General features: G+C 44.2%; 1 protein-coding gene across 1 annotated transcript in view; it reads right to left on the reverse strand.

Moving 5' to 3' along the window:
* The window catches only part of BMS1 (BMS1 ribosome biogenesis factor), a gene marked incomplete in the record, with an annotated part of 1,196,647 nt that overhangs the window by 198,521 nt on the left and 985,031 nt on the right, over nt 1-13,095 (reverse strand).

Consider the following 13,095-nt stretch of genomic DNA (forward strand, 5'->3'; position numbering starts at 1 on the left):
TCCAGGACAGGAGGAATGGCCAGGGGTCTGTGCTGTGGAAGATCTAAAATTTCCCTAAGTCTCTTTTTAGACTGAGGGTAGTCCTGACATTCCCACTGGAAATGCTCCCTTAAAGTATGAAGGGTTTGCCCAAAAGAAAAATCTTCGGGTGGAGAGGCTGAAGTAATGGATTCCTCTGCATCAGAATCCTCATAAGCAGAGAAGGGTTGCATGTCTTCATATTCAGAGGCATCGGAGTCATCGGACTTCAGTTCAGATAAGACTACTGGGGACAAATCTCTTTCTTTTGGAAGGGGTAGCTTGGCTTCTCCGATCAACATTATTAAGGTCTTCCACCATTTTAAGCATCTGAGACTGAGGCAAGGAAGCAGATGACTGAGATGGGGTAGTCGTTTTCTTGGGTGTGGTTCATACCCTGGGCCTTAGAAACTGTAGTTTTCGAAAGAAAAGAAGACGCAAAAGTCGTCGGTTTGTGTCGAGAATCAGTAGTGCGAAGTACTTCCTTGGAAGCTGGTGCCTGCTCAGCAGCTCCGGACCCATCCAAGGTAGAGACAACTGCAGGATCCTTAGTCGATGAAGAGTTTTGTGGCTCTCGGTAGCGGCCTGTGAATCCACAGAAGCGGGCATCAGGGGCTGCGAAAGCACCTCATGGAGGACCGGAGAACTGACGACTAGCTTAACGGAAATGTCATCGGTAGGTTTGGACCTGTGCGGTCTGTCTCTGTCTTTATCCTTACGTTTTTTTCAGAAGATCTGATGTCGGATGGCTTACTGAAGCCATATTGGAACTAGAGGACTGAGAGCAAAAATATCTAGCTACAATAAGGGCCTGACGATGTATAGTTCTGGCATTGAACAAAGCACAAAAGTGACAGCGGGGGACGTCGTGGTCTGGGCCTAAGCAAATGATGCCATAAGAATGAAAGTCTCGGTGTGGTATTTGCTTTCCACAGGCGAGACAATTGTTAACTTTTTCTGACATTGGTTAGAGCAAGAAAAAAGGATCCCCAACGGGGTACTTAGCTTTAGAAGACTTCAACTTCAATTCGGAAAATGAAAACCCCGGTAGCAGCAAACTGGCACTCATGCGAACTGCTTCTGCTTTGGGCTCCTCGGCAAGAAAGACTGGTGTAATGGCATTGGCTGCCTTACTTTATACTACTGACGACGATGTCAGTCCTGAAGCGACGGCAATCGACACAGAAATACTAAGCCTCTGGTATTCGGGCCGAGGGCTACCCTGGCAGGGATAATCCAAATGTGATGACTGCAACAGTGAAACACGAAGATCATCTTCTTCTCTGACTAAAATCTGAGGAACACCCCTAGGCCCCTTGGAAATGATCAACCGTGGTTCTGAAATGGACGTCTGCAAGGCCTCCTCGGACGTGCTTTAAGTTGGATCCCCGCCGACCTCCAACCAAGCTGTGGCAGAAGAATCCGACAACAAAGCTAGATGAACCTCGGGACATTCACTTACCTCAGAAGAAACGTCTGGTGCGGGCTGAACAGAGGAAGATTCCGGCCTAGGCTTGTTAGTCTTTCTTCTTCCCTGACGGCTGTCCCTCGGGGTGGGAAGGTCCCTCCATAGTATCTTTTGCGAGAAGTTTAAGTCCCCAATTCTCAAGATACAGCACCAAAGAAAAAAGTCTACTACACAAAGGTTTAGGTACAAAAGCCTGACAGATAGAACAGGATGTATGGTTGTGTGAGGTACCAAGGCAAAACAGACACTGTTCATGACTGTCTTTATGGGGAATCTGTCTCCAACACTGGCATTAACCCTTCCTGAATGAGAAGAAACCTCACAAGCAACCAAAAACACAAGTAAAAAAGAAACCCCAAAAGGGCACCTATCTGCAACAGCTCAAAAAACAGCAAAGGAATGTAGGTGTTCAGACCAATGATCAAGAGATGCCGTTCGAACTGGAGGCAAAGTTGTTCTGAGGATGGTACGTCCTGATGTCACCTTTATGCCCTACACTATGTGAAGAGCATGTGTGTGATGTACAGCATACCTTAAAGTAACCTAAGACTTCAGTAAACTGGCCACACGTCAGGCTGCACTAGGCAAGGAATCCCTAATGTAATGAATACTACAACAGTGATATGGAAGGACATCAGATAGTTATGGGTCGAAGGTACTTTTTGCAGCAAGAGGCTGACTGTCAGCAGGCTGCAAGCTGTTAAGAAAACATCATCTACAGGTGATAAAACAGGAGGGACAGCTGCAGGCTGCGGAATATCTAACTGTAACAAATCATAATACTTTTCCCAGCAAAAGGAAAGCACCCAAACAAAAAATATTTTGCAGGTCAAAATCATAAAGAAATGGCTAGCAGAACCAAGTACTGGCAGGAAATATATGAAGTAATAGTCAAATCATGTCAGAAAGTCCTTCTATGTGGCACATCTCATTACTACGGGTTTTGCAACCAGGAAGAAAGAGGTCATTGTCTCCCTCTACTCTTCCCTCAATAGGCCAGAGTACTATGCCCCACTTGGCACGTACCTCACTAGACACCTGCAACAACTGGAGAGGCCACAAAAGTACCTCACAAAGAGGATCCTAGGCCTTAAACACTTGTCCTATATGGACAGATTAAAAAAACTCCAACTATTCTTTGTCTCATATCGCCTACTCAGAGGCGATCTCTGCTTGACTTACAAAACCATGTCTGACCCAGCTCTGTTAGAAATGCTACATCTAAAGAAATCCCAATCCCTCCGCAGCACACACTCCAGAGACCTCAACCTCATTACCACAATTAACAGAACATGCTGGAGGGACAGGTTCATAACCCAGAGGCTGCCCATGCTATGCCGTAGACTTCCCATACATATCAACGAGAGCACCTCGCTGACCCTCGAAAAGAAATCTTGATGAGTGGATGGGAAACAGAAAATTCGGCCCCGGGATAACTCCAGTGGCTCTACTCGACAGAGGCACTGGGAACTAAGGACGGGTGGCACTATGCCAAGGTAATCCTATAGCTAGGCCCCAGGGCCATTAGCCTAGTACACACCTATGACCCTATAAGGAGCTTCAAACACCAAGTCTGAAGAGGAAAATTATGTGATGAGGTATAAGTGATGAAGTAAATCAAGCTTGGAAGTAAGGCTATACCTCTAAAAACAGGTGCATTGCGTGCAAGGGTAAAGGAGAACTGAAAATAGGTAATTACCTACAAAACAGGTACATTTGAGAGGTCTGCCTATGAACCCTTAAAATCACTCTTACTAATGCTCAACTCTAAATCTTAAACAATCATGGTCACTGCTTTATCAAACATAACACTGAGAAGGCTTACATTATGTTCTACTGGAAAAGAACAGTCAAGAAAGTAATCTTGGTACTTCACAGTGTCTGCAATGGGAATAACTGTTCTTTTTAACCCCTGATTGTTGGCGAATGGAAAATATGTTTTATTAGTTTGCACAGGTATTTCACTTTTATAACCACTATCATGTTTTTTTCCAATCACAATGCAGCACTAGTTTTAGCTTTAGTTTGAAGACTTCGGTTCTGAAACTCGAAAATGAAAATTTCAGGAGTCGGACGACTGGCACTTGTGAACTGCTTCTGCTTCGGGCACTGCGCTGCAAGAAAGACTGATTAAAATGGTGTCGGCTGCATGTTTTATACCCCTGACGACTAGACGTCATGGAAGAGGAGACAGCAACCGATGCAGGACCCAAGACTTTGTTAGTCAGACCGACTGAGGGCAATGCCAGCAGATTACCCCAAATGTAATGACTGCAACAGTGAAACACAAAGAACATCTGCCTGAAGGGTCATCTGATACTGGATAGCTAGATCACTAACCTGCATAGGAGAAAAGACTATGTCCCCCCTTGCTTGTTGACACACCATGTCACTGTGGTATTGTCTGTGAGAATCTTGGAGGGCCCTGGAAAGAAAAGTGAATGAAAAGTCTGAAGAGCTAGCAGAAGAGGTTTCATCTTTACAGTGATGTGGTCTTACTTTTGTCAAAGGGATCAAAGGCCCTGCACCTTGAGAAGGCCGAAGGAGGCCCTCCACCATCCCATGTCCGAAGCATCTTGAAAAATTCCTGAAAGGAGACTGGAGGTTGAAAACAAAGCCCTGGGTTGACAGACTTCTGATGACTCCACCACTGAAGTTCCGGCTTAAGGCATGGAATATCCACAGTAAGTGACTCCAGGTTACGAGAAAGACAATCAACAGAAAAACTCTTCCATTTGGACAAGCAGGATTTCCTAGTAGTGGGTTTCCTAGCCTCCTGCAGGACTCAAAGCACATCAACAGAAAAAAGGTATCTGTGGGGGATCAAAACCCATTCACCCACAAAGTCAGCTGAAGTCTGGACAGGTGGGGAAGGATGAGAGATCCCTTGCCTTTTGTGAGTAGGTCCACCATGTTTGCTAACTTATGATGACTGCCCTTGGTAAGATGCAGAAGAGGGAACCAATGTTATCTGGGCCAAATGGGAGTCACCGGCAAGATTTTGCCAGATCCTGTTGCATTTTGAACCGGACTTTTGGAATGAAAGGAAGGGGAGGGAAAGCATAAAGAAACATCCCCTTCCAAGAAAAACAAAGGGGGTCCCAACTTCCAGGCTAGGCTTTATAAGGGCCTCTGGGCCAATAGCCTAGTATCATCCCATGAACTTAAGTAGAGGGACTAGAAAATCTTAAAAGATGGGAATGTTGAAGACAAACTGACTATAGAAACCACTTCTGCTGTCTCAAGTGACCCAAAGCCCTCAAAAACTCCCTGATTGTAATTGAGGCCAGAGGAAGAAGGGACTGAAAGAAAGAAATTAGAGTTAAAGCCTTGGGAGGAGGCAGAAATGCCAGCAGTGGAACAGTCTAGAGCCTGTATCCTAGAGAAACATGATGCTGAGAAAGAGTCAGGAATGATTACCGCAGGCTTTGCAGGACAGAAATAGCAAAGTGTAAGTGCTAAAGTAAAATCTCTAGACAGGAGGCCTGAATAAGGTCATCCAGGTAAGGAAAGACTTGTATTAATTTAACCTGCAAAAAGCAATCACAGCAGCAAAGCATTTGCTGAAGACTCTTGTGGCAGTACAGACACCAAAGGTCAAAGCAGAGAACTGACAATCCCAGGAAGCAATAGAGACATAAAAACTTCCTGAAAAGGGGATGAATAGGAATGTGTAGATAACCATCCTTGAGATCTAGGGAAACTAGAAAAGCCTGAAGGACTAGCAGAACAAACAAGGTTTGAAGGCACTTCAAAAATGTGCTTAGTTGAGAAAGATCCAGAAAGGGTCTCCAGGTGCCTTCTTTCCTGGGGACTAAAAACATTCTGGAATAAAAACCCCTCCCCCTTTGAGGAGTCTGAACTTCTTGAATGGTTCCTTGAACCAACAGGCTCTGAAGCACCTCTAGAAAAAAGGGCATTTGTTCCAGAGAAGGCTGAGGAATGCCCAAAAAGGGGGGGGGGGGGGATTTCCACACCATGTAATAACCCTGGCGAAAAGAAAGGACAGAGAAAGACACAATGAAAGAGGAATGTGACTGAGAAAAAAGGGCAAAGACAGCACCTGGTCTGTCAGGAAAAGTAGGCTTCTGAGTAAAAGAAGTTTATATAGCCTTAGCAGGGGGAGTCAATCTACTACTCTTTTTATCTATGGGTGAGCACGACTGTCCATAGACAAAGGCTTGGTTGTTAGGATAATTCCTCTGAAACCTGGGTACAGGGGAAACAAAAATATGCTTCAACTCCTGTAAGGCCTTGCCGTTTTCTTGCAGGGCTTAAACTCCACAGCAGCAGCACCAGTCAGTTTAGCCTTGATATCATCAGGCAAAGGCTGAAGTCTGAGCCAAGAATACCTAACTCAAAAGAGATCCAAAAGCAACAGCCCTAGATGAAACAGCTGCATTTAATGGAATGGTGAGCTACTTGGGAGGACATCCCTACTGAGGCAAGAGCAGAGGCCTTCCCCTCAGAGTCAGGTAGATCTGAACTAGCCTGACATATCTGGTCATATGTGTCTGATAGTTAACAGCTCTAAAGGCAAGGGTATCTAGCCTCTCCATGGTTCTGCTGTCCTTATCAGATGGAAGCAACATAGTGGACGGCAACAATTTGGAGATCTTATCAGAAGCAACTGACACCACAGAAGGGTCAGCAGAGGGACATTTATAAAGAAACCTGCAGTCATTAGACACTTTATAAAACCTATAATAAAAAACAAAAGAACTCAGAACTTCAAAAAATAAATGAATAAGTTCAACTGCTCGATATCAACACTATTTCAGCAATCTGGTACCTTGGCCATTCACCTTCACAGGATTAAATTTAAAGTGCACATACATTCCTTTTATACAGGTACAAACTCAATCAACTGAACACTTAATTTAATTAAATATAATTCTAAATTAAAAATATATACTTTGAAGACATTAATTACAATAACCTGTTAAAATAGTAACTGCAACATCTAAATATTCACATCCCGATTAAGCCCTCCAGGGAATAATGTCTTATAATTTAGTATAAACTTCGCCAATTCGGTTAGTTTACTAGGATAATCACCTCCCCTAGGCAAATAAGGTTGTGCTAACACACATGAAGAAAAACCTGCAGCTCAACCCCCATGTTCTTTAATGTAATGTTCTGCAACAAGACTTTTTAGATTTTGGTTGCTAGTATCACCTAGATGTTCCAATATTCGAACCTTAACCTTGCGTTTTAAGTTTTTTTTTGTCTGACACACACATCAAACTGCACCATACAATATATACAACTCCCTTCGATGCACAATTAAACATAACATTAGCCACATATTCTTTCCTTTAATTGTAGTGCCACTAAGACTCTACTGTAGACCACACCTTACAAAAAGTGCATGGAAACATTCTAATGTGTTCACTCAACACATGCTGTGGTTTGTATGCATAATTTAAGATCTCCTTTAGATTGTTACTCCTTTAATAAAGCATAACATATAGGTTCATGTGTAGGTACTATGCTATTGGCCCAGGGGCCTAAGTAAGCCTAGCTAACAAGGTTCCCTGGCTTACGCCACCCAAGAAAGTTAATTTCCTGTGCCCCTGTCGAGCAGAGCCACAGAAGTGATCCCCGGGGTGTATTTCCTATTTCCCATCCACTCATCAAGAATTTTTCTTGAGTGCTAATGAGGAACTTTGCTTGACATAGATGGGTAGCTTGTTCCAGAGTACAGGAAGTCTCTGGGTCAGGAATCTATCCCTCGAGCATGTCCCGTTTACTGAGGTGACAAAGTTTAGGTTCCCTAGAGCGTGTAGCTCAGAGGGATTGGGATTTCTTTAGGTGTAGCATGTCCAACAGCTCTGGGTTTAACATAGCTTTATATGTTAGGCAGAGATCTCCTCGGAGTAAGCGATATGCTACAGAGTAAAGCTGGAGTTTTTTGAGATGGTCAGTGTAGGGCATCTGTTTGAGACCAGTAATCATCTTTGTGAGGTACTTCTGTGGCCTTTCCAGATGCTGCAGATGTCTTGTGAGGTACATTCCAAAAGGGGCATTGTACTCTATAATGGGTCTAATGAGTGCTGAATAGAGGGGAACAATGACCTCTTTTTTTCCTGGATGAAAACCCTTTTGTGATGAGGTGTGCCACACAGAAGGATTTCCTGACTACTGTGGCGATGTGATTATCAAAGGAGAGACTACTGTCCACCTGGGTCCTAAGGTCGCTTCTCACACATTTGGCATTAGGTAGACTGCTGTTTACGTGGTAGTTTATGGGAACAGAATTTTTACCAAAGGGGATGATAATGCACTTTTTGGCATTGAGCTTGAGGCCATACCTCTGACACCACGCATCTGTTTCAGTGAGGCCTTTCTGTAGGACATCCACATCATCTGGGGACTCTACTATGGCTCCTAGTTTGCAGTCATCTGCGAACTTCGTTAGCCAGGCATCTTCGCTGTTAGCCTGTATTTCAGAGAAGTAGATACCAAACAGGAGAAGTCCCAGGACTGAACCCTGTAGTACTCCACTTGTCACTGGTTTGAAGTCAGATTTGGAGTCTGCAACTTTTACAGTGTGGGTTCTTGCCAGAGAGCCAGTTGGCAAACCATCTTGTGACATAGGGATTTATACCTAGTTTAGTGAGTTTAGCTATAATTCCAGAATGAGGGATGGTGTCGAAAGTCTTGGTGAGGTCAAGATAGACTGTGTGAACCACCTTACCCTTGTCTACGGCTTTAGTGACTGCCTCAAAGAAGTTGATCAGGTTCAGAAGGCATGATCTGCCTTTCACAAACCTGAACTGGGTGGGGTCCAGAGTTTGGAGGTTACCAATGTCTTTGTTTACGAGTTCCATGATGAAGTGTTCCATGGCCTTGCAGACTAGGCTTGTCAAGCTAATAGGGTGATAGTTCCCAGGATCAGTTGTGGCTCCCCCTTTGTGGAGTCGGATAACTGTTGCTGTACGCCATTCAGTGGGCACAAAGCCTGATGTGAGATTATGACTCAATGTGGTGCTTAGGTGGGGAGCCAGTTCATTCTGAAGTTCATGTAAAATGCGGCCTGGGATGTTGTCCGGTCCCCATGGATGCTGTGTTTTTGGTTTTAGAGAGTGCAGCCTTTACCTGCATAGATGTGATTACAGTGACTCTGCATTCTTCCTGTATAGATATGGGCCCTTTAGGGGGTGAGAGGGGGGTAAAGTTAGCACTGAACCTATCTGCCAGGATGTTGGCAATATCAGTTGGTTCTGTAATTTTGTGCCGTTGTACTGTAACTCAGAGCAGATCTGGGTGTTGCCATTGAGATTCTTGACATGGCTGTAGAATGCTTTGTGGCTGCCCTTAGAATCAGTGGTGATTTTGTTTTTGTATCTAGGTTTGGAGGATCTTATAAGGGATCTCAGCTTCTTACTGAGACTGACCAGGCAGCTCCTCCACTCCTGGGATTTTACTCTGTTTTGCAATAGTTTCTTCCTTCTGTTGTAGAGTTTAAGGCAGGGGACCACCAGATCGTCTTCCTTTTTTTTGAAGGATAGAACGATCCATGCACTCGTGTAAGTGCTTATAGAGTGCATTTGTGTAGGATTCAGCAGTCGTAACTGTATTGTCCGTCTGCATGGATGTCATGAAGTTCGCCACTTCTGCCTTAAGAAGCATGAAGTTGGCTTTGGAGAAATTTTTTACCGTGGTTTCCTTAATGGTGGGTGGGGGCGGGATGCGGATATCAAGGGTGATTTGCTTATGGTCGGATCTGACCAATGAGGAGATGACTTTGGGTGTGGAACACCGGTCACTCATGTTGGTAGTGACTAGGTCTAGGATACTGTTGTCCCTGGTGGGGGTGTGGATAAGTTGATCCAGGGCATTGGAATTTATGAATTCCAGAAAGCGTTGAGCGAAGGAGTTGGTACACGAGTAGTTTTCCCAGTTAATGGTGGGGTAGTTGAAATCGCCCATTATTAGGGTGTTTGGTTGAACCTTAATATTTTCCAGTACATCAAGAAAGGAGGAGTGGGAAACCTGGGGCATGGCATGGGATCTGTAGCAAGCTACAATTTGCATTTTTGCCCAAAGTTAGCTGCACTTGGATAACCACGGACACAGTATGCTGCTCATCTAGCCTGGAGGTGTGGATATCCTTAATGAATATGGACACACCTCCACCTTTGGTGTTTTGGTCCAGGTTAGATGGCCGAAAAGTGTGGTATGAGTTATAGCCTGGTAATGCAGGGGTGCTCTCTAGAGCCTTGAACCAGGTCTCAGTCAGTGCACAGATATCGATGTTCACCGAAAGTAACTGGTAAATGAAAACAAACAACACTTCAAAAAATATTCTGTTAGAGCTCCGAGTGAAGAAATTACGCCCAAATGCCGTACATATAATACAGATATTGATGTTCACCATTTTAAGGAGTGCCTCGAGTAAGTGCATTTTGAGATTTAGACTTCTAGCATTGAGTAGCATTACCCTCAGTTTTTGCTTGCCTGTTCCTGTTACGGTGGTGAATTTGTCATTTGAAACTTGCCTAAAAAAAGGCATTGGAGGGGCAGCAAGACCCTTAGCCAGTATCCGTAATCCCAGGGGCGACAGGTGCAGGCCATCTTTAGAAAAGCATCGTGGTCTGTTGACCATGTCGTTTCCAGGCAGACAGCTACTGGATCTCCTTAGAATGACACCAGAAGCTTAGCCAATTGCTGAAGTCAATCATTTTGTACTTGTACTGCAGTATCATTCTGGGCGATGGCAGGATGCTACTCAGGGCTAGAGTCATACCTACCTGGGCTACAAGATCGGAGAGCTCTTCCATGTCTCTCTTCATGTAGTCCAGGGAGGTATGTCGCAGGTCATTCACACCAACATGGACAATGACAGAGTCATATTTGTACTTCTTGTGGAGTGACCTGAGTGCGTGGGTTATGTGGCGGATCCTGGCACCAGACAGTCAGCTGACAGTAACCTTCTCCTTGTTTAGCCTGTTGAGTGGGACATCTGTGTCTCTGACTAGAGTCACCTATGACTAGTGTGTTGGGGATGTTGTTTTGTCTTATGGGCTGTGGTTTATTGGTACACTGAGTCTGTGGGCTATGTGTCATTTGGGTTGTGTTGGGGGGTGGAGGTTGCTTGCGTTTCTGCTTTGGAGGTCTCTGTTGCTTGAGCAGATTATTATTGAGAGCCTACGCGGATGTTTTTGTTTTTCTATGTATGGATTTTGGTGGTGTAGGTTCAGTGGGACTATGTGAGGAGTGTGGTGTGGTGCAAGTGTTTACCTTCTCCTCTAGACTGTCAAGTTGGTTGGAGAGAGCTTTACCTCCAGTTTGGCTAGATAAGTGCATCTCTCACAGGTTGTGGGGTTGGATGGTAGGAGGAGAGGGTTGTCTGTGTACATGAGGCAATTGCTACATTGCCCCAAGATGCCCAGATTCATCAGATAGACAGGAGAGAACACTGGGAGCTGACCCTTGGACAAGCCCGAATAAAAAACTACTTTCCTCTAGACAAGTGAGGAAAGTGAGTATAAGAGCTGTTTTTCTCTAAGCAAGTGAGGACACTAAGTACAGAAAATGTTTTCCTCTAGGTAAAGAGGAAGGTTGAGTGCTGTAGTAATTTGTAGCTTATTTAGTGCTAACAAGTTCTGAACAAGTGCTGAGCACGAATAAGCAAATTCAAGTGCTAAAACTAAGAATCTGTACCTGGATCTTGTGATAGATAGGCTACCTAGTGCTTACCACTCCCACTGATAAGCTAGAAGGCTTCCCTCCAACACAGAAAGGCTTGGGGGGCTCAGAAGCTTACAAACAGTCCTGGATACAAGAAATCTGTACCTGGACTAGACTAATTACAGGAAAGATGGGAAACAAGTGCAAACACAGACTTTTAAACCAGTAAGTTGAAGTATGAAGGAAATAACTTGCCAATAACCCATCATTACTAAGTTTATGCCAGGGTCCCTTAATAATACCCTTCAAAGTTTTTTGCTTTACATATTTGTACAACAGAATAACCCCGTTCAAGTCTATTCTCTACCCTACATAATTCCTCTTCCCGGAGTTCTGGATCAAATGAATTACCAAAAATTCTACAACTCTCCATAAGGTAGAGAATCCAATAGATGTTGTGGGTGCATGCTAGTGGGATATAGAAAGTTACCGACAGCTATCTGTTTCCTAAATAGTTTAAATTTAACAGCAGTTACCTCCATATACATGGTAACATCTAAAAAATGAATACTTGCCAGACTAGTGAAATAAAGTGGTAATACTGAGCACTTGAATTTATTTTTTGTTTTTTGGACATTATAAAACCTATCAGTATTTTTGGGAGCAGGGGGTTGGGGAATCAGGAGTCTGAGAAGTAGTGGAAAACGCATCCAGCAAGGCAGCAAGAACAGGAGGAACAGCACATGGCCTGACTCCATCTGTAGAAGCTCACAGTACCTCTTCTGAACATCAGATACCTGAGCACAGTCACATTTGAAAAATTCCATCATTCTGGAAAAAGTGGCACCAAACAAAATCTCCTCAAAAGGAGAGGCAGGACAGACAGACTCTTCTTCCGCAAAACCATAGTCAAGTGCAAAGGAATCTGAGAGAAATGTTGGGGATACTTCATCAGAATCAGCAGCATCCTCACCAGAGGAATCCTGCTATCTGGGCTTCTTGAAAGGGGTAGAAGACTGAGGACGAGCAGGAACAGAAACTCCCTGTGCAGGCTGAAGTGCCATAAGGGCATTAAACAGGCCTTGAGTGAAGTTTTGACATTCACTCTGAGGATCTTTTGGAGCAGGCAATTTGTGTTTAATTTTCTGCTTCTATTTAAGTGGAACATAAGCCCTGAAAAATTTAGAAGGCTCTGACCCCTGATGACACACTGTAATGGAAGTTGGAACCTCTTCCCTCACTAATATCTAAGGAACACCCCTAGGCACTTTGGTAATAACCAGCCTCGGTTTCCTCTGAACACTTGAAGCGGAGGTCTGCAATACCTTCATGGACGTGCGTGGAGTCAGATCCATGCCGGCCTCAGAAGCAGTCGCAGTAGAGGAATCCAAGAAAGAAACCAGATGATCCTCTGGGCTTTCACCAGCCTCAAGACAGATGTCTGATGGAAGCGGCACAGCCGAAAATTCAGAACAAGCTTTCTTGGTATTTTTATTTGCAGACGGCTGACCCTCAGGCCAGGAAGATCCTTCCATGGTATCTTTGGCCAAAAGTTTAAGTCATTGGCTCTCTACATAAATTACAGGTGAAGAAAGATGACTATGCAATGTCTTTGGGACAAATCTCACAAGACCTATGGTTGTGGGAAGTGCCTAAACAGAACAAACATTGCTCATGACAATCTTGATGGGGAATCTGTCTCCCACACTGTCATTTCCGCTTTCTGGATATCATGAAAATCAACAACCAGAAACAAGGCAAAACAAAGATAAAATCAAAAAACTTGAATGGGGCACTTATCTGACAGCGGTGGAAACTGTCAGATGAATGAGCACTCAGACCGAAAATTAAAGATGACATTCACACTGGCGGCAAAAGTTCTGAGGATGGTACGTCTGGATGTCACCTTTATGCCCTACTCTGTACATAGGGAGTATACATGTGATGTACGACATACCCATTACAACCTAAAG

Source organism: Protopterus annectens, chromosome 14.part0 (assembly GCF_019279795.1).
Source record: "Protopterus annectens isolate FY-2018-M chromosome 14.part0, PAN1.0, whole genome shotgun sequence".
Lineage (NCBI taxonomy): Eukaryota > Metazoa > Chordata > Ceratodontiformes > Protopteridae > Protopterus > Protopterus annectens.